The sequence below is a fragment of the Carya illinoinensis genome, chromosome 8 (genome assembly GCF_018687715.1).
Source record: "Carya illinoinensis cultivar Pawnee chromosome 8, C.illinoinensisPawnee_v1, whole genome shotgun sequence".
Classification (NCBI taxonomy): Eukaryota; Viridiplantae; Streptophyta; class Magnoliopsida; order Fagales; family Juglandaceae; genus Carya; species Carya illinoinensis.
In genome coordinates this window covers 36,266,732-36,290,442 of record NC_056759.1, presented here as the reverse complement: position 1 = coordinate 36,290,442, position 23,711 = coordinate 36,266,732, and the positions used below count along the sequence as shown (strand labels likewise).

General features: G+C 33.7%; 1 long non-coding RNA gene across 1 annotated transcript; it reads right to left on the bottom strand.

Moving 5' to 3' along the window:
* Positions 1–18,757: 18,757 nt before the first annotated feature.
* Positions 18,758–23,052, bottom strand: LOC122318269. The gene is made up of 5 exons (XR_006244780.1): positions 22,916–23,052; positions 21,124–21,361; positions 19,262–20,229; positions 19,056–19,180; positions 18,758–18,974 (listed from the first exon to the last, which is right to left on the bottom strand). It is a non-coding gene; the product is annotated as an uncharacterized LOC122318269 (long non-coding RNA).
* Between the last annotated feature and the right edge of the window lie 659 nt (positions 23,053–23,711).

The following is a 23,711-nucleotide window of genomic DNA, read 5'->3' as shown; positions in this document are numbered from 1 at the left end:
TGAATAATTTATAAAAATATATTGAAGAGAAAAAGAAATAAAAAGTTACTCCTCTATATAAGTTTGCTCACTCACACACTCGCATGAACTTTGACATTGATGATCTTATGAAGAGTGAACATCTATAGTTATTGTTGCAAATAAGAGGGTGTACTCTATTGCATTTGTTTTGTGAGTTACACTATGTTTGAACTAAGATGCATCTAGGCATATTACTTGCCCCATTGCTTATTTATATATAATAAAAAAATCAAATTTTTATTTTTTTATTTTTTTCTAATCTCTATTTATTTTGGTTTATATAAAATAAATATGAAAATAGAAAATATATTTTGGATTTGGTTAGTGTTGTGTATTTGTGATTCTGAAGTCTAAGTTTGGAACATGTTTTCTGGTTTAATGGTATAAGTCCCAGTGGGACTCTATAGCTCAAGCCACGTGCACAAGCATTATTTACTTAAGTCACTACTAAAGCGCCCACTTCCCCCGATACACTGCTCACGGCACTCGCCACATGTGAGCTCTACCCCTTTGCATCTCATTCACATCTCTTTCGAGTTTTTTTTTTTTTTTGGGGGGGGGGGGGGGGGGGGGGGGATAAATACTCAGTTTTGAGAATCTTGATACACTAATCCATCATGGAAAGATTTCAATTTTATTCAAATACATCTCTCTCCTTCTAGTTATGGAGATTGGGATTTTAATTGTTGTTTGAATGTTGGGGCTGGAATATCTTAAAATCTGAATATATGCTCATATGGTTTGTTTTTATGCATGTATTGAGGACAATTTTTGGTGGGTTATGTGATTATACAGTTCAATTTTATCCCAGTGCATACCAAGTGTTTGATTTTTTGTCTCAACCAAGTTGTCTTAATCATTTGCTTATTGTTTGACATACATTCATGCTCATACATCAGGTGCATTTAATTCATGAAAAGTTGAGACACATGGAAGTTGTTCATCATGTCTTTATTAGTGTCTTCATCTTTGCACACATAAGTGTTATTTATTTTCTTTTGTGTTTTATCAGATTCGTGACAAAAAGGGAGAGTATTGGAAGAGTAAATTGAAATATGCTGAAATATTTTGGTATTGTGAAATTTAGGGGGAGTTTCAATAAGTGTATTGTTGAGGGGGAGTTTAATAAATTTGCTGAAATGAATTTGTTGATGGGGAGAAAGTTTATTTTTGCTAGACATAAGTTTTTATTCTTGATTATTTGCTTGGAATTTCTACTCGGTTTCTTGGTTTGCTGTTTGTGCTTTTGATAGATATTATATTACATTCATCAAATTGGTTTTGTCACCAATCCGCCAAAGGGGGAGATTGTAAAGGCAAAAATTGCCTAGGATTAAATGACTATATGATAACGCTTATCTTATCATTATATTTGAAATTGTTGGATGAATGTAAAATAATTATTGATTTATCTTTAAACAATATTGAGTCTATCTAGAAGTCTTAGAGGTTGTTTAGATAAGTCATTGAGGTAAAAATCGAGTCCATGAGAATTTGCATTTATCCAGAACAGAAGCTGAACAAAAATCATTCACTGCAGAAGAGGGTTATCGCGAAATGTCAGAAATTCGTCAGGAGACATCCTCACGACAGATTCTATCCGTCAGCAGAATCCTACTTCAACTGGAACTCTTTCAAGATTGTTTATTTAAGAAATCATATTAGTTAGGATATATAGAGATTCAGATTTACACATTTTCTAGAGCATTTTCTAGTGTATATTTTGGCAAGAAAATTCCTTAGTGAATTTTCATATTTGTGATCTCTTATTATGTGTGATCGTGCTTCAAGTGTGAAGGATCATTGATTGGATTTCAGCCACTGGTGTTTTAGGAGGGAAGTTAATAATTTGAAGATCGCCAGAGGTTCTGGCTGCTACTACGGTAGAAGAAAAATGGATCATTTGTCTGGGCAAGTAAGAGAGTCAAGTTACAAAGGTTTTGTAATTGAGAATTACTTATAATTGATTTTTAAATATTAAGATTGACTTTCCTGGATTTGGCTGCCTTATAGGATTTTACCTTTAAAGATTTCTTTAAAATGTTTCCCTTCGTAACTAATCGTTATGTCTTACAAGATTGATTGTTTATTTTAAGTATTTGATTCGTTACATAATCTTGATAATTGAGTTCTAACCAATTTATTCAATGAAATTGATAGACAATTTTGTATTTTTATAGGATACGTTGGAAATTTCAGTCTAGAAAATTACCAACTCCCCCACCCCCATTAAATCTGCTAAATAACGGGTAACCGGCAACTCACGGCTTTATATACATATATTTGAAGACTTTAGATTGAGGTTGACTTATAAAGATGATTGAGGTAGGGGGGCCGAACTTGTCAACGTCGACTTCTTTGGCTTTGATAGACTTCCTAACTAATCTTACCTTACTGATCGAGCTGCCTTAAAAGAATGCCAGCTGATAATTAGGTGTAAATGTTACCCCAAGCTGCTTCTTCTAGTCAAATTAAGGACGACGTTCAACTGATTTCCAAGGTCTTGTCTTAAACAAGAAATTAAACGTATATATGAAAAGAAGATAGTGGTCATCATGTGATGAGATGAAGAATTTATGAATAGTAATATAATTATTAATTTGTGAATAATAGTAAATTAGTTAGTTTGAGTTGATTTTTATGGAATTTTAAAATATGAGGGAGAAAAATTAAATTAAAAAAATTATAAAGTTGGAATAATATTAGAATATAATTATTTTGATATAATATCTTTTTTGGATTTAAACAAATTGAATTATTTTTTGTATTTTATTTGAAAGTTTGGAAAATTTATAATAATTAGATAATAACTAGATGAAAAAGTTAAAAATTAAAAATTAAAAAATATTTGTGATCCGATGATTTGAAGGATTTGTAAAACCAAATCAGCCATATATATTCACATTTTCGATTTGATCATGATAAACGATCTCTTTGGTTGCATGCTGGATTATTTATTTATTTATTCTTCGAACCAAAATATATAATTATATGATAAGAAAGCCGTACTCCAACTAGTTTCCAAAAATCAATTATTTACATAAATTGATATATTTGTATAAATTAATTAATATATTAATTTCTCATTAGTACTATACTACTTTGAACAATTCAAAAACACATTATATATAAGTAGAATGAAACACATATGTAGAAAAATTCATGATCTAGAATCCTTAATTGAAAAATGAGATATGGTCAAATACTCTAAAAGAATCCAAAATGACCTGCATGCATATATAATATTCTATTAATATTAATATACATTACGTATATGTCTCATATATATGTTTGTTGTGTGAATTGCAATTTTATAGCATACCCCACTAGCATCCCTAATAAAATCCCTCCTGCAGCTTGCCGAAAGCTTGCCCTCCACGATGGAAATTAAGGACCCTTCATACACGTTCCTGTAACAGACTTTGTAAAATACTTGTGTATGTATATACTAGTAGAATTAAAACGTCCAAGGGACGTTTGCCTAGTGGATGCAAACTATAAATGTAAAACTTTCCCATAAAAGCAAATAATAGTATAAAAGAAAAATACAGCAATTGTATTAAAACAACTGTATGTCTGAGAAATTGAAACATAACAAGTTGTCTTCTACAACAATAATAGATTGTGGCACCCAAAGACATGGACCATGGTCGAAAGCCTGATGTACAACCTTCACTGCTAAATCAACACAAGTGCAAGATTTGGTGATGACTTTGGAAGATATCACACAGATCTCGAGCACAGGCATATCAATAATGCATTAGTTGTTTGATTGATTGATTAATTTATTTATTTAATCAGTTGCTTTCATTAGTTCATATGTGTGATTCTGTGAACCATTATAAAGTAAGATAAAGGTAATTAGAAAGACAGATAATAAAGGAAGGAATGTCGAGATAAGGATGGATCTGAGTTTAGAGAGAGAACTTGGGAGGAATACGAAGCCGAGAATGAAAGATTTGTGTGGTCTGAAATTCTTTTGAAAAAATATCACTGACACAATCTCACTAAAGACCAAAACATCCTTATATAAACGGACACAAAGGAAGGAAACAAAAGGTTAAAAAAGTAACTATGCAAAACTTTCCTATGAAAGTAAATAATAGTAATCAGCAACACGTTCAGCAATCAGCAACACCGCTATGCACCGCTCAACAGCAGGTAAGAGAGGGGTGAAATGCCCTAAAATAAAGAACAGAAGAAATAAGTACATCTCATTCAGTATACTGAAGCAACTGAGGTTATTCATGTGAATCAACCTGTTTAGAAGGAGAGCAGCAGCACTGTCATGATTGTTGATATCTTGATCCCATGGAATTTTTCCAAATAACAAGCAAAGATTTTACAAGTGAACTGTAACTAACAAAATTTGTAAAATGAGAAGCTTCAGTTGAGATTTAGAGAACATTCATGGAGGAGATGAATGAAATTATTAGATCTAAAATACCATCTCTTAAATACAATTAGTATTTCAGATTCATATTACGGTTTTGTAAGAAATTGTGCATTATTAAAGGAGAAATAAAATGGAACACATAGAAGATCTAACAGAAGATAGAAACACAAATATGAATATTTGTGAAGTATTATTTTATTATCACAAAGCAAAATTACAGAAATTTGAGGCTCTTTGCCTCAATCTTTAAACGCTATTGCTCTTCAAAAATCTGCATGCCTTTCCTATCTAAAGGAGTAGCCACTCGAAAAGAAGAGTTAAGCAAAGATTTTAAATCTCTGTTCTCTCGCTTTAGTGCTTCCATCTTCATGTTGGACTCCATAAGAAGCCGCTGAAGGATAAAAATATTCTCGTGGAGTTTGTCAACCCCACCAGTCCTAGATTGTAGTCGCTGAGAATATGCGACAAAGGTTGATGAGTATCGGGTACCGAGACTCACAAGCTCGTAGATAATTTCATTATCTGACTTATTAGTCAGATCATTATTGGATTGCATTATAGCACCTACGGAAGAAGCAGAAACAACTGGTGAACAAGGTGCAGAATATCTCATATATTGATAATGAGAAGATTGCTGAGCCATTGCAAAGTGAGAAAGCAGAAAGAGATTACAGAGTAAGAATGCAGACTAAATTTAGAAAAGTGAAGAAGATGAGATGCGAAAGAAGATGAGCTGAATAATTCTTTTATAGAGAAAATTATGACAAAGTATCACTCTATTGCTTCATAACATCTTTCATGAAGCATCTCTCTACAAGAGACAAGAGATGTAGCATCATAGCTGCGGTGCCTGACAGATACAGAAGAGCGATGTAGTATCATAGCTGCGGTGCCTGACAGCTACAGAAGACCTGTAAAAATCTTACGGATCAAAGTTGTCTGGTCTAAAACAGAGGGTCACCGTTTTTGTTGAAAAAGAGAGAGAGAGAGAGAGAGAGAGAGAGAGAGAGAGAGAGAGAGAGAGAGGTTAACGGCTTAATTTTGATGAATTCTTTACTAAGTATGTTATTTAGAAGAACACTTAAAGTATATCATTTATGTTTTTCTAAGGCAATCGAGAGTTTACCACTGAAACCGAAGATGTTAGACATGGGTACAGCTGAAAAAATCCCGGGAGGTCGAATCCGCACCGTTTTCCATCAGAAAACCCTCCAAACAGAGCAAAAAAGAGAAAACCAAATAAGACAACGGCCAAAATCTCTTCGTACAGAGTTTTATCAACAAAAACGGAAACCCACATGCAAATTCTATGAGATAGGGCAAAACAAAGTAGAGAAAATAAGTGAGAGGAAAGAGAAGGTGAGGAGCGAAATGATAGGAGTCGGGGTGGGTCAATGGAGAACAGTTTTAATTCGTGAGAGGAATGTGGGAGGTTTGTGTACGTGACAATACATACAAGGAAAACCCACATGCAATGTATTTGTGCTGAGAAGTGGATTCTCTCCCACCAAATGAAAACCAGGCGTCCTTAAAGCGGTTTTCGGTTTTGCTTTTTGGTGAATTACGACTTGTTTGGATGCTCGACTAAGTATGTATTCGACCCGTTAGATCCCTAGATTAACTACTCTACTCGCAACACCATCAACATGATATAACATCATATTTAATACATTACACTATCCGTTCATTATTAATCAATCATTGAATTACAGTATTGGTATTTAATCTTAACAAAAAAAATATAAAAACATTAATTATGATTGATTAAAGATTGCAAAAAATAAAAAAATAAAAATTTTGCTTAAACTTCTAAGTTAAAGAAAGAAAATGAGAGAGAAGTCGACAGAAAAATAACTGAACGGTTTCCATTAATTTTTTGCAATCTTCAATTCAACACGTCAATCAATTTTGGATTCTTTCCCAACAGCCTCACCTATTTTCTAATCAAATCTAACTACTCTCTCACTAAAAGTCTCTACACTCTTCAACTGCTAAATGAGAGTTTTAATCTATCTTTATCAAAATTATAAGACAGCAAGCACCACTTGGATGATCAACCTGATCCTAACTTCGAGTCCCTCACGTCTATGATTCCTGCGGTAGCTTTCGCTTAACAACAAAATTAAGTGGTACCCATCTCTTAAATTTTCGTAAAGGCCTCGACCAAGAACAATAATTTTGCTTTATTTAGAGAAAATAAATATTTTTAAAAGCCTCTCTCTCGCTCTCAAAAATATTTCACAAATCTGTTCTCTAACAGTAATAATGTTTTCTCCGGCTTTCAAGAATAAGATATCTTAATTAAATTATCTAAAAAATAAAATAAAAAATCTGTCATCCTTTTACGAATTACGATTTCATGCATTACAATATTAATTCATGGATGGAGTCACTCTTATGTCATGCTTTCATAAACAAAAAATTGAAGGGGGGCCAAGGGGGCGGCGGGGGTGGGGATGATTAAGAGTGATGTAGTAATAGTAGTGGAATTAAGGTTAACGACAACCAAATATTTAATAAAAATAAAAAAAAAATTAAAAATATTTAAAAATTTAATTGGTTAACGTGTCCCAAATACAACAAGTTGCAGTTTGTTTTTTTTTTTCACTTAGTCTGTGAAGTGATTTTTTGTTTTTGAAAACGCTGCAGCCTGACCTTCTTTCATTAAAAACATAAAAGATGAAAAAGAGGAAAGACTTCGTGAATCCATTTAATAAATGACAGATCATTTCAATTAGGGCTACCCACTTGATACCCATACCTGTTTTCATCTGGTTTTATATATTGTTTGCTTTTGTTTTAGACACGAGTGCAAGATTTGGTAACGACTTTGGAAGATATCACACAGATCTCGAGCACAGGCATATCAATAATGCATTAGTTGTTTGATTGATTGATTAATTTATTTATTTAATTAGTTGCTTTCATTAGTTCATATGTGTGATTCTGTGAACCATTATAAAGTAAGATAAAGGTAATTAGAAAGAAAGATAATAAAGGAAGGAACGTCGAGATAAGGATAAGAGAGATAAGAATATTATTTAATACTGAAATTACTATTTTAGATGAGAAAGCAAAGACAACAACTGTGGATCGAATGCATGTGGCATTAACAGGAATATATCTCTAACCTATAAGATATCAAGCCAATATATATATATATACTGCCATTATAAAATTTGATGTAACATCATTATTAAAAAACCCCTCGTCCCATCCTAACTACTAACATCATTAAATATTACTATTTAATATTTTATAATTATTTTTTTTCTATTTTTCTTGGATTTTCTTAGATGATCTGACTTCCTAAAAGTACCGTAAATCAAAGGAGAAAAAAAGAGAGATGCTTTTAATTTATGGAGGCCCCAAATAACGGGGCCCATGTGTTTGTACAGATAATTCATGTATCACCGTCTCATAGCAACAACTTTGATGGAGGTTTTCATATGGTGACGAATGACTAATCAAAACAGTCCAAATCCAGTCTCGCTGCTACTTGCCACATCAATCAACCAATTTATTCAACCTTCCTTTTTTTAATTTTACCAAATCTATATTTGTAGTAAGTATGGTTATTCACTTTTTTACCTTGTCCTCTTGAATAAGTAACGCATATATGCCTTAAATTCTCACTTCCTATACAATATGATTACCCAACTTTTAGATGAATTTACACCCATAATCCAAGACGTTGTTTGCTTTTAGCCCATCTGGAATGCTGATGTGACATGCATGCAATTGGCTCGATAATTATTGGCTATAAAATATTTATTTGCTATCCTTGTACTGTTGCATGCATGGACGTTTGTGCTGGTATAGTATTGCATGCATGGTACGAATCTTGGAGATATTTGTTTTATATTATATCGAAGGGAATGCTGATGTGACATGCATGCAATTAGCTCGATAATTATTGGCTATAAAATATTTATTTGCTATCGTTGTGCTGTTGCATGCATGGACGTTTGTGCTGGTATAGTATTGCATGCTGATAAACATGATTTTCTTCCATCTATCAATTTTTAATTAGATCATGTAATTATTTAACTTCAATAATTTCAAGTCCTTACAATTTTTTTAATTTCTCCTCCAAGGCAATTGATCTCGATCCCTCTCTCTCTCTGTCTCATACGTGGAGTGATAATATTTCATATGTGTCCACTAATCAATAGTTAACCCAAAACCACATGGTACGAATCTTGGAGATATTTGTTTTATATTATATCGAAGGGAATGCTGATGTGACATGCATGCAATTGGCTCGATAATTATTGGCTATAAAATATTTATTTGCTATCGTTGTGCTGTTGCATGCATGGACGTTTGTGCTGGTATAGTATTGCATGCTGATAGACATGATTTTCTTCCATCTATCAATTTTTAATTAGATCATGTAATTATTTAACTTCAATAATTTCAAGTCCTTACAATTTTTTTAATTTCTCCTCCAAGGCAATTGATCTCGATCCCTCTCTCTCTGTCTCATACGTGGAGTGATAATATTTCATATGTGTCCACTAATAAATAGTTAACCCAAAACCACATGGTACTAATTCACTGGAAATTCTCCTCCAAAATACCTTTACAGCAACACCCATCCACTCTCTCAACCACAATGTCAACTTGCATGCGTGGGCCTACAAAATAAAATAAAAAATATGATAGTGACGTAATTGAAATAAATTCTTATCACAAAACGTGTGCTTATCTCATCGGGCAAGATGTGCTATTGCACCAAGCACCAAAGCCAACTCCGTGGACAGTGGACAAGGACAAAACAGTTAGTGAAGAGTGGGGTCATCTCCATGACTTTCCTCTCACTTTTATTTTATTTTATGTTTTTTTTTCTTTAGTTCCCAGTCGTCTTCACGAAGCCGCTGGATTTGCTGGTCTTTCACGCTGGAAACAGCATGGATGAGACGGAGGGTATCAGCGAGCTGTCGTGACCCACTCGTACGATACGTAGAGAGGGGATGCTTTGCCTGGGCTCAGAAGACAGAAACGGAGATTCCCTTCCAGTCGGCGACGATCTGGTGCATCGTGGTTACGTCGTGCGAGTATATGGTCTCATAGAGGGCAAGAACCACCCTTTGATTACTGAAATCGGTTTCCTCCAGTTCGTCGAGTCCCTGCCAAGCATCAGAAAAGATTATGCAGGAAATTTAGGAGATAATAAAGAAATTAAAATGTTTTGTGTGCTTATCTCATCGAGCAGGATGTGCTATAGCACCAAGCACAAAAGCCACCTCCGTGGACAAGGACAAAACAGTTAGTGAAGAGTGGGGTCATCTCCATGACTTTCCTCTCACTTTTATTTTATTTTATATTTTTTTTTTCTTTAGTTCCCAGTCGTCTTCACGAAGCCGCTGGATTTGCTGGTCTTTCACGCTGGAAACAGCATGGATCAGATGGAGGGTATCAGCGAGCCGTCGTGACCCACTCGTACGATACGTAGAGAGGGGATGCTTTGCCTGGGCTCAGAAGACAGAAATGGAGATTCCCTTCCAGTCGGCGACGATCTGGTGCATTGTGGTTACGTCGTGCGAGTACATGGTCTCATAGAGGGCGAGAACCACCCTTTGATTACTGAAATCGGTTTCCTCCAGTTCGTCGAGTCCCTGCCAAGCATCAGAAAAGATTATGCAGGAAATTTAGGAGATAATAAAGAAATTAAAATCACAGAGAGTGGAGGAAAAGACCCGGTTGAGGTTGAGCTGATCGGCCAAGACGATTAGGCCGGTGAGGCCCGACCCAACAGCGGCCACGAAACCATCGTCTACGGCGCTGTCTGGGTTGAATCGGGAGAGACCGACAGAGTGGAATAGGCCGGAGACGACAGAGCGGAGGTAGATGTCCCGCCCACAGCTTCCAGAGAGTTTCGGCACTTCATTGCCTGTTGTTTGCAGAGGGAGTGGATCTTGAGGCTTTGGCAGAGAGCTGGGTTTGTGAGCTTCAGAGAGAGAGAGAGAGAGAGAGAGAGGTTCAGCAAGAAAAAAGTAGAAAGGAAAAAGTAAGCAAAAAGACATGGAGTTGAAATTATCACGATCTTCAAGCCAATCGGAGTGATATTTTCCTTCTTCTGCAAACAAAAATCACAGATCATCAGATTCATAAACAAAATAATACATAAATTCAAAAACGGAGAGAGAGAGAATAGAGGATGGGTCTGAGTTTAGAGAGAGAACTTGGGAGGAATACGAAGACGAGAATGAAAGATTTGTGTGGTCTGAAATTCTTTTGAATGACACAATCTCACTAAAGACCAAAACATCCTTATATAAACGGACACAAAGGAAGAAAACAAAAGGTTAAAAAAGTAACTATGCAATAAAAACGGAAGAAAAAAACGGAACGCAAGAATTCACTGCTCATTCCTGTAGAAGCGGGATAGGCGCTTATTATTATAGAGAGATATGCGGCCTGCTTGGAAAGATAAGTCCTGTCAATATTTTGTATTAAAATATAAGCTGCCTAAACGAGAATCAATACATAGAGAACTTGCAGTACCCATATATCTAGGGGTGAAACAAAAAAAAAAAAAGGATAAACCGGACCGGTGGGTTCAACCCGATACTAGTTTTATTTTCTCAAAATTGATTAAAATTGGTCTGATTCTAATTTTCTTTTTTCTAATACCGGACCGAATTGATCCAAACTGGTTCACGTATATATATATATATATATTAATTTTTTATATTGTATAAAATATTTTTTATACTATATATAATTATATAAAATAATTTTGTTTTATATTTTAAATTACTAATTAATATAGTATTAAATTTTAAAATCTTATATCACTATAATCTATTATATTAATAGTTATACTAATACTATATCAAGATATATTATAATATATTATATTATAATATATCACTATATAGTCTATAATATAATTATAATATATTACAATATATAATCACTATATTATTATATATACTATATAAAAATTTGAAAAAAACCAGACTGAGCCAGACTGGAATCGGTAAAACCGGAAATACCAGTTTAGGGTGTAACCGGTGCAACATCGGTTCTTCGAATTTTAAAACCGATATATACTGGTTTGGTTCTAAAATATGTCCAAAACTATATCTGTTACACCCCTACATATATCAAACAAGCTGTCCATCATTGAGTTTTAACTTTAAGTACTAAATATCATGTGATGAAGTTTTGTATATAAATTTTTTTTAAGGGAAACTGTCATTATTCATTCATCAAATAAATTTACATCGATGATTGGATACACTCTGAGATGTCTCCATATCAGACATAACATCATAAACCAAAATAATGCATTTGGATCTCTACCAGTACATTATTTCATTTTGTGATTGGTCTGGTGGTCTTCACTATTGCTTATATTCTCTACAGACAAATGTCTAAGAGACAACACCATGTCTAAATATAGATTCAACCTCACCCTTCATAGAAAGAGATAATTCAACCTCTACAAACAAACGTTCGAAAGACGAACTCTTTTTTCACTTTAATTAACAATAAGGAAATAAAAAAGGAAAGCAATAAGAAATATGTGAAAAAATATGGATTATAGTTTGGAGCAACTCCGGTAGAATTTGGAGTTTGTGACGGCCTGAAAAGGAAATGCACTTGTCTCTTTCAGCCACAAAAGTCAAATCTGAAAGGTTTGGTAGTAGTAAGTTCGGTGATCTGGCATGTGTGTCGAGAAGAGTTACCGAAAGGGGTGACACGTGAGGATTACCCATAGATGTTGATGGCACATGAAAACCACGTGTTGTGATTTTCGCAAAACCACCATTTTCCTCCAAACAATTTTCGAATCTTCTTATGCCGCGTGTATCTTTCAAGAGCTACCAAAAACCTGTAGATCTGTCTTTTTCTGCCTTGAAGAAAGCAAAATAAACTAAGTAAAAGAAATACTGATAAACAAGATGGGTGAATGGAGGAAGAAGGGAATGAGAGGGAGGAGGGGAGGCAACCTCCCTCTAGTGAAAATTAGATCTGGAGCCTTTGATTTTTTACGAGAGGGGGGGAGGGGAAGGAGTCGTATTCTCTCCATATTTGGTATATAAATCTAGTATACACATAGACAAGTGTACACGACAGATGATTTGGGAATTGGACCAACTGCTACAATTATGATATTACATTTTGTTGGTTTTGACACAACATTTTTTTATGCCTATAATATACACACGAGTAAGTCTAGACTATAGATTATTTAGGTATTGGAGCGACTGCTCCTCCATTGCAGGTAGTGTCAACGTGAGACACTGATGTTGTTTTTTAATTTTTCTATTGTCATTCTTATTAAGTTTTGTTTTTTTTAGGTACAACCATCTCAATTGCATCTCTTGGATCAGGATGATTATTTGGACAAGTATAAATAGTGGTGATTAGCAAGAATGTTTTGGTGGACATGACTATGTTCTGACACAATTATTGGAGTATGTTTTGATGGAAATTATTGGAGTGTGATTTTGGTGGAAATTATTGGAGTATCTATTGTTATGTAATATTCAAACATGTAAAGCTACTTCTTGTAATAGGCTCAGTGCAATTTCCTGTAATGCATTTTTGTACTAATTGAATTGGTGCAATATCTTGTAATGCACGATTTTGTGATGGAATGCGTTTACAAGGTATCCTACAAGAACTGAAGCTGAAACTATCATGTGAAGATATACAAAAATCTGAAATTGTCCATTCATTCTCAAAAGTAAAATATTTACAAATTCATAATCAGAATGAGTTTACAAGGTATCTTGTAAAAACTAAAGCTGAGTTGAAATTTTCATGTGAAAATATACAAAAATTTGAAACTATCCATTCATTCTCAAAAGCAAAATATTTACAAATTCACAACCAAAATAAGTTTACAAGGTATCCTGTAAAAACTCAAGTTGAAATTGCCATGTGGAGATATACAAAAATCTGAAATTGTTCATTCATTCTCAAAAGCAAAATATTTACAAATTTACAACAAGAAATGCCCAAAACATCAAAATCCCATCAGTTACATGTCAATATTAAATTACATCTCAGAATTGCCCAAAACATTAAAACACTTTCAACCCAGATGCCCTTAATCTCAGATCAGTACATATAAATTCACGCAACAAAAATTTCCATTTAATCGGTTGATTGTCTTTTGGCAATATGTTGGTATTTCCAGGTCATACCAACAAAAATACCTGCAAGGATGCCCAGCCTACAAAATTATTAATACATATTAGCAAACTGAAACTACCAACACATACTAGCAAACAAGATCATACTGTAACCCAACATCACCTCCATAACATACTGTAAAGTAAGCATGTATTCTAATATTTCTCTATAAAAGCATTCTGACATTCATATCATTATATCATAAATAAGGGTATCCACACAAGTTAATAATATTAGGTTTGATTACCCTTAATATTCTTTACTTCTCTCTCAAAACCAAAATCAAGCAATTGATATTAAAAAAAAATCTGAGAAAACCAAGTAAACAACAACAGACCAACACACGTTTAGATTACCAAGCACAATTTCAGATTCACCCAATGCACTTTTAGATTCACCCACTGCCACTTCAGAATAATAAAACCCAACTACTTATGCCGTTTGAATATGACCAATATATCTAGCTATATATATACACATTATTCTTCTTTTGTTTTTTTCTCAAAGATGGATCTTGATAATTAGGTAAACACATAGAGGCTTAATGAATCTTGAACCACAACCTCGTCCGTTTATCTCTTACTATATATTATCTAATATGTATGTCAACTCACCTAGCTTGAGCAGATTAAAAAGGAAAAAACATATCAATTTAAATTCCCAATTGCATAACTAATTAAGTAAACCAAGAGTTTCAAACTTTCAATGGATGGTCTCAAAACTCATGTTCTTGCTGCATATGATTTCACAATGTTCTTGCATTTTCTTCATAAGTTTCAAATGATGTACGCAACCCAAGCTACAACTCTCCTTTAATTTTCTTTTTTTTCCAATTAAGCATATTAGTTTTACAATAATGCTAAACCAATAACCATAAATCACACTACAAAAAACATTTACAACAATGGTAACTCAAACAATTAATAATTACAATTTATAACCCATCAATAATGGCAAAAAATTAGAGGGGCCGAACATAAATCATGCAAGAAAACATAAAATAGAGAAGTGAAAATTAGAGACATGCTGCAAAGCATACAGGGTAACAACAGAGACTCTATTGTTGTAAATGGATCCCTGCCAATCGGGATGGAAGCAAGCGACGGCCTCAGGGAGATTGAAGGTTTCGGGGGTTTAAAATTAGAGGGGAGAGAGGGATTGAGGCAAGCGTGGGTTCAGGGTGGGGGTTCGTTTAGGGTGAAGGGCGACGAGCTTTGGAAGTTGAGGGTTCTGCCTCACGGTTAGCCTGAGGGTTCATGGTTCAGGGGATGAGATGTTGAGAGGATGCTGAGAGGGAGATGAGATGGCTCAGGGAGTTGGAGGCAACGGGCGAGGGTTCGTGGTTCAGGGAGATGGGTTCGTGTGCTTCTATGGGAGATGAGGGTTCATGTGGTTCAAGGAGATGAGGGAGACGAGGGGTCATGTGGTTTAGGGAGATGTGCTCGAGATTTTTTGGGAGATGAGGATGGCTAGGGTTCGTAGGTGGAGATGAGGGAGATGAGGGAGATTTATTCAGCAGTGAATGATTAGATGATGGACATTGTCATTGGACTATGATGGCTCATAGTTGCTCTTACTTGTTAGTTGTTATTTAGGGCCTTGAGTGTTAGCTATGACCTTGGCTTGATGATTGAACAATCACTTTATTGTTTTTAATTTATTTGTGAGTGTGAGGCTCTAATATAAAATTATGAATAACAGTATATCAAGATAGTCTAGTTTTTCTTTTGAAGTTTGCTAAGCATATGAAATATTTGTAGTGTTATATATATATATATATATTCATATATAAACTTTATTTCTTTTCTTTTTGTAATGTTTGTAGTAAACTATAAACTTGAAAGTCCACAAAAAAATTAATCTATTATATGTAAAGTCTTTTCAAAAATAGATTAAATATGAAGTGAAAAAGAAAACACAAATCCAACTCCAATCTGATAGATCAGAGTCGAAATTGGATTAGAGCCTATGTAAGTCTAAGTCGGAGTCCGACAAAGTCATATTTGGAGTTACTTCAACTCAGTTGGTGCTCAACCCTAGGCCAAACTAGAGTTTCAAATTAAAGCCATAATCTTCATAGCTTGAGAGAAGATGCAAAAAAAAAAACAAAACAAAACAAAACATAACAAAATAGTTCTTCATTTCAAGAATTCAAAATGTGAATGAAATGAAATACTACAAGAACATAACAATTTGGGAAGAAATAGTTGAAACCCATTCGAGGAGCCCAGGAAATCCTAGTAAACAAACAAAAAATCAAGATCAAATTCCAAAATTAAAATAAAAACATAGTTATAAGGAACAAAAGAAGCAGAAACTATAAACTTGGAACAATTTAAACCCATTTGTAACACCCAGGCCCAAGCCTGTAAATTATAAATTTTTTTTAGATCAATATTTATAGGAAGCCCATTTGAGATCTATCGAGTAATTTTAATAGGCAACGGGCCCAAAATTTTATTATGACGAAATATGGAGTTTTATTGGGTTTGATAATTAGGTTAAAGCCATTTAATATTTTATGGGCCAAGTGGAATCTGTTTGCTTGCTAATTGATCTGAATCATTTATTGGGCAAGTTGGGTTATTTTAGAATTTGAGGCGAGGCCCATGGAAATTTATTTAATACTAGGCCCATTAGGTAGCCCCCTTCCACCCTCTGTCTCTCACCTCTTAGGTGTAAACCACCATGCCTCACTGTCCCTCGAGCTAGAATTGCTCGACCCCAATTGAGATCGAGAACCACCATAGAGTAGCCTAGCCACATGTGCAGTGCCAAGAACCAGTTGTTGCCGACGACTATTGTCAATGCTAATTTTGTGGTTTTTTTTTTTTTTTTGGACTTTAGATATGGGTGTTTATGACTGTGAGTAGCAACTACATGCTGCTGTAGGTGTGTGCAGCAAAAACAAGACTAGGAAATACTAGAGTTGGGATGCTGCTATAGGGATTGCACTTGTTTTGTTAAGACTACCATATGTTTATCAAAACTATATTCTGTTGTTGGGACTACATATGTTGGAGTTGTTGGGACTGCATATGTTGGAGTTTTTTTTTATCATTTTGAGATGTTATATGTTTATGAAATTTTTTATTTTTTTATCTTTATACCATCTAGGTTCATCTATACGCTGATGTTATAGGGTGATCATGTGGTTTATGCATATGGGATTGTGAATGTGCATAAAAATTATATGGAAATACTGGTAGGTAGTGAACATTACCATTGTGAACGTCCAAAATTGGTAGGTGCTTTTTGGATGCATACAAAATGAATGTGCATCCAAAACTATTTCTCTAGTTGACTGCATATGGGATTGTGAATGTGCATAATAATGTTTTTGTTAACATCTACAAAAATTGTCAACTAGATATGCTAATTTTATAGAAATTATGAAAATAAAAATAAAAAGTATTTAAAGAAATATAACTAATAAAAAATAATAAAATTTTATTTTTATAGAGTGTGATAGCTAATTGAATGTAGACTTGATCATAAATTTTATTTTTACATATTAGTCAAATTTTGAAGATTGAAATGGCTAATTCAATGCCAATACTCTAAAATAAGTAGCTTGATCATAAATTAGAATTAACACACGTTAGCTAGTTATAGATATTACTATTAAAGTTAGTTCTTTGGAAGCTAATGTTTATGTACAACACATGTCATGAAATCTACAAGCACGTCTTTCTTCATAATTCATGATCATGTTTCATTCTGCATATTATAGTTATGCATGTATTATGCATCTCATTCATTTTATATCACATAAGCTTTCATAAGATCTAGTGTAAGATAAGTTCAGAACAATTAATAAAATTGTCATTTAGATACCTGGTACCAATTTGCTTTTATGGGTGGATGTGGAAGCCACAAATCTAAGCGTGGTCCACCTAAGTACGTTAGGATACTATTAACGGTTCCTCTTGTGGCTATAGATGTGGGGTCGGTGTACAACGTTGCACGCAATGTTAAGTGCGTGGGCTAGTAAGATAAGTAAGATAAGTCATGCATGTCATAAGCATATCTATGAATGATCATGATTTTACTTTCACCTATGAAATATTTCATGAAAAACATTATATTGACTGTGTTTACATTATATATAATGTGTTTCTTACTGAGTCTACGACTCATTTTAGTTTTTATTTTTTTAATTTATTTTATTTTATGTTTTTAAAATATCACATGTAAGAATATTTATAAAGATAGAGCTGTAGGAAGGGACTTGGCCCAGGGAGACGAGGCAAATGCTTAAATGATGTACAGAGATTTTAACTCATGGTTTTTAAAGTACAAAGTTTGAATTTTTTTTTAATAAATGCTTCGATGCTCTGTTTTTTTATTTTAATATTTTAATACAAAATGACTATCTGTTTTTTTATTTTAATATTTTAATACAAAATGACTATATATTATAAGGAATATTTGTATTTGACATCTTGTTAAGAAAATAATTTAGTCAAGGTCAGTAATAACATACTGACTCAATCCCCGAAATTTCTAAAAGTGAATTTCATGCTTATCCACGGAAGAACGAGTTGTTACTGAGAAGAAAAGTATAAGTCAATAGAGATACCCAAAAAAAAAAAAAAAAATCACCAATTTGAAAGTTTTGAGCCACAGTCCTCCGACCCCAAACCTGATTCCATTGAAATTCGTGGTTATATGTAGTAAACTAGCGTGGTTTTATGTAGTAAACTAGCTGGGTTCCAAAATAGTATAGTTTGGTCCACCGAAGTAGTACTGTTCACCAACCCGATCGGCCCGATAACAAGCTATTCCGACCCGACCCGATTTAGTCCACTTCCGCTGACCCGTTACCCGACCCGACAGCATTTTCAGAATAGTGTTCCGGCCCTTTTTTTTTTTTTTAATGTGTTTATACTTATAATATAAATATAAGTATATGTAAATATTTATATTATACTTGCAATGTGTTAGGAAGAAAATCAAATAGAGAATTTTTGCGCAACTTCTCGTCTTGTACTTAATAAGATGATGCCAAAAACTATTGATTGATTTCAATGACTTTGGCTACATTTTCTAGAAGAAAAAGAAATCCATTGGATATAGTAATTGTAAATTAGTAGCAACTTAATTTTTTCCATTCATTCCTACAACCAACTTCCTTGCCAATGTTTTCTAAACCAACGTTTTAACAAACAAATACAAAAAAAAAACCAATAATGTTCATGTTTACTATTCATTTAATAAACCAATAATGCTATATAAATGTACTTTTAGTAATCACACTAAAAAAAAAAATCCATAGGTCTTGTTTAATTTTTAAAATACACAAACGGCTTCTGTATCCATAGGTCCTACTCCCAAAGAATTGTGTATTCTTCAAAAAATCTTCAATCGACCTTGTTCAAAATATTCTTCAAAGTTATCTCTACAATAAATAAAAAATAATGTTAAACATATAGTTAATTGAAAGTACTATAAGAAAATATTATTCAAATATAAATCTTACCAGTTTCTAACTTATAACTTTCATCATCTTCTATTACATCTTCCATTACATCATCTTCCAAAGAATTGTGTATTCTTCAAAGAATTTTCAATCGACCTCATTCAAAATATTCTTCAAAGTTATCTCTACAAGAAATAAAAAATAATGTTAAACATATAATTAATTGAAATGATTATAAGAAAATATTTTTCAAATATGAATCTTACCGGTTTCTAACTTGTAACTTTTATCATCTTCCATTACATCTTGTGAGTCATAATTAATGGAGAGAGCCATCAACCAGTTTTGTATGCAAATAAGAGCTTCAACTGTTGTTGGGGCCAATGAGTTACGAAATGAATCTAAGACCCGACCTCCAACGCTAAATGCCAACTCAGAAGAAACAATAGATATTGGAATAGCTAACACATCTCGAGCTATATTGGAAAGAATCGGATATCTGATTGAGTTCACCTTTCACCATATTAGAATATCAAAGTCGGGTGTCGATCCTTCAACACTTTCCATGAAATACTTATCCAATTCTGATTTAGACTCTACCACTCCTTTTGATGCTTGATATTGCTGAAACATATTGAATATATCATCCTCATCATTATAAGAAGTGTTGCTTTAGGTCTCACCAACACTTGATTGGCCTCTACTTGAACTTACATTGGATTTTGAATATTGCTTATACATCCACTCAATCATTCTCCTTAACCAATCAACAAGTTCAGATGCTCGCTCATGGCCAAGAATATTTGTAAAACAAAACTCCAAAACTTCCAACTTGAAGCGCAGATCAAGCATAGATGCAATAAACAACATTTTATTCAATTTCCCACAATCCCCCCAATACTTGTCATATTTCAACAACATCCTATCCGACATAGTTTTCAGCACATTACTCTCACTCATGGAAAATTTGTTCAAATGCTTATAGATTGTAAATATTTCTTTAATGAACAAATTTGAAGTTGCATAAACTGAGCCTGAAACCCACAAAGTCATATCATAAAAAAGCTTCAAAAATTGTACAAAAACCTTGATGGTTTCCCAATCATGTAAAGTTGGTATTCCTTGTCCAACCTCACATAAATATGGGACAAACTCATTGTCTTCATCTTGCAACACCTCAAACGCCGCATAATATTTAAGAGCCGCACTCAACATTAAATATGTTGAGTTCCACCTAGTTGGAACATCAAGACAAAGAAGTCAACCACCCAAAATATTTTATTTCTCTGCACATGACTTGAACTTATTAAGTCTTGTAGGGGAAGACTTCACATATTTAACTGCATTTCAAATCTTCACAATTGATCTATCAATTTCTTTTAATACATCCTGGACAATGAGATTCAAAATATGTGCACAACCATATGCATAAGGTCATTGTCTAATACCATACAGTCCCTAAGTTTAGCAATTTTTCTCAAATAATCAATAGCCATGGTATTAGAAGATGCATTATCAACTGTAATTGTAAATATCTTCTTTATGCCCCATCCAAGTACAGATGACTCAATCTCTTTTCCTATTGTTATCCCTATATGATCAGGAACTTTGTTAAAATCTATAATTCTCTTATGCAAGATCCAATCATCATCAATAAAATGGGCTGTTATGCACATATAATTTAGATTTTGAATTGATGTTCACATGTCAGTAGTGATGCAAATCTTATAATCGGATGCCATAAACATGTTCTTCAACTTTTCTTTTTTCTAACATGTACATCTTCATACAATCTCGCATAACAGTAATGCGAGAAGGAATTGGAAATCTAGGCTCAACTACGGCCATAAACTCTTTAAAACCTTTTTTTTTTCTACAAATCTAAACGGTAGCTCATCCACAATTATCATTTTAGTTACCGCTAACCGTGTTTTCTGTTCGTTGTATTTGGCAAGTCCAACACTAGGACTGCTAGTTGTACCATCCACCCCCATCTTCCTAGTCCTGGTCATTTTTTATTGGGGGTTATCCCTTCCAACCCCATTAGTATTAAAGGCTTTACATCTCTCATGATGGTACTTCAAGGATGAAGTACCTTGTCTTTTAGGATGACATAACAAAACCTTACCACAATAATCACATTTGGCTTTGGGCTCATCGGGATCCTCGACATCCTCAACCCTCATAAAGTGTTGCCATACTTCAGATCTACCCCGTCTTTTTGAGATAGGAGGAAGAACTTGAGGACTAGATGTAGGGAGAGAGCTATCCAAAGTTGGAGGTAGAGTGCTATCCAAATGAATCACATTGGGCATTGATTCAGACTCAGATGAAGGCATAGCAGCACTAGGTTCCATGGGGTTCAACTGCAATTTGAGATAACACCACAAATTTGTTAACAAAAATCTCAATACATATGATAGAAATATTGATAAAAATAAGAACTGCGCACATATAGAAATATTATAAGCTACACTGTAATTATATTAAAAAAGTAACAGAAGATCATGCTACAAATATTGTCCTATAAATTTATGTCAGCTCTTTGTGAAAGAAACGTGAACCTTCCCAGACTTCCCACAAGGAGGTGGGAAAAAGGTTCTAATATATATATATATATATATATATAGATTACAAGTATTTTCAGTGCATTTTAAAAGTAAAAGTTCAGTGTCATTGCAGTGCCTCAAATTCTTGCATAAATGTGCAGGTTTTAAGTAGGAGGGGGACACATGAAATGGGTCCTACATCATTTATTACTGAATTAATACTATTTAAAATAATAATACAACAGCAATATATACTGTATGATCGAATTCACATCTTATTATCTTCAAGTTTAAAGACATTTCCTCAAACAGGGGATATATTAAATGGAGAAACTCATAATTTCATAAATTAGAGAGAGAGAGAGAGAACAAATTCTCTTTTTCTGAGTAAGATAAAAAAGATACAAAAGGATATTAATATTGCTATGGGTTGTCAATGCAGATTGCAAAAGCTATAAAAAGCTAGAATCCATGTTAACAGACTACATTATAGCAGATATTTACGACTACATGGAGAAGGTAATTGAAATATTAATATTGGCTTCCCTTTCATCATATTATATAAGTAATTAGATATTCATTACTCCAGCTTCGATCTATGTTTATTTTTCTGAAGGAAAATACGAAAGTTGATATTGGACAATGACACCAAATCATATTAGCTAGGATAAGTGTAGGATGAAGCTGTAATATTAAATCAAAGAAGGTTGAAATAGGGGTTGGGAAGATTGGCCTCTATAATGTTTTCAACTATTTCCAAACCTTTTTTTCTTCATCCAAACATTGGCATGACCTTATTTGAGGCTTTTACCATCCATCTTGTTTTCTATGGGCCAAAACATAGCGTTTGGGTTTGGAATTGTGTATCTGCATATGACTTTGAATGTTTTTCCCCCCTTAGATATAACCAAGACGTTCCAGATACATACAAATGGAGACACGAACTGAACCAAGTTCTACTTACGAAGTTAAGACAGAAACAAGTGGGGTAAAAACTGCATGAACAAATCTAACCGGCATTTAATCAAATAGCTGCCCTGCATTTCTAAAAACCCACCTACCCATGAAACCCAGATCCCATCTTAACCCAAGAGAGCCTAAGAGAGTCTAAACGGGTATGCAGTAATTTACTTGGCGTGTCTAACATAACCCAAGAAGCAAGAAGCAACAAAAAATATTATACAAGCTCATCTTCAAAACTTTTCAGCTCCGAAAATTACAACAGCTGTACACTTGAGGCCCCTGTTATAAATTCTGCCATTAACCAACAATTTCAGCTCCAAACACCAACATTTGCGAATCCAAAAGCCCAAATCTCCCAAACCCCACAGAGAGAGAGAGAGAGAGAGAGAGAGAGAGAGAGAGAGATACCTATAGATGATTTCGAAAATCTAGTGGAGACTTGAGAATGATGAGGGAGAGTTTTTGAGCAACAGAGCAAGGTTGGCGACGGAGAGAATGACTGCGAGCTGCACTGCACGGTGCACATTTGTGTGTAAGAAACGGGTTTCAGGTATTACCCGATTAAAATGGAAACGGTTACGGTATAACTCGTTTCCAATTTTACAGGTAAACGGGTCGGTATTTCGGGTCGGGTACACGGTTTATTTGTACAGCCCTACCCCGAAGCACCACAAGCTAATTCCGCGGCAATCCACCCTAAAAAAAGAAGGAAAATGATATAAATACAACTATATTACAATTTGTTTACAACTAGTTATAAAAAAATTATTATTTTATATACTTTAAACTGTTGCAAGTACAGAAATTTTGAATTAAAGTAAAAAATATTAATATTTTAATGTATAGTAATAATTAAGTTGTAACGTGATAGATGGTTTATCATTTTCCGAAAAAGAAAGGCACTGCTGCTTTTCTTTACGATAAAGTAAACTTTCAATTCGACTACTAATTTACGCCTTCGGCCCGGTTTGGATAAAGTAAACTTTCAATTCGACTACTAATTTACGCCTTCGGCCCGGTTTGGATCATAAGCAGCTTGTCTCATCTCTTCCTATTTATATCATCTCTAAATATTAATTAAACATGAACATTTTTTAATTTCTCATTCATATTTTTTTATTTAAATATTATAAATTTACCAAATTTCTATACAAAAAAAATTAATTTTTTAAAATCTTAAAATAAAAATAATATTATAACAATA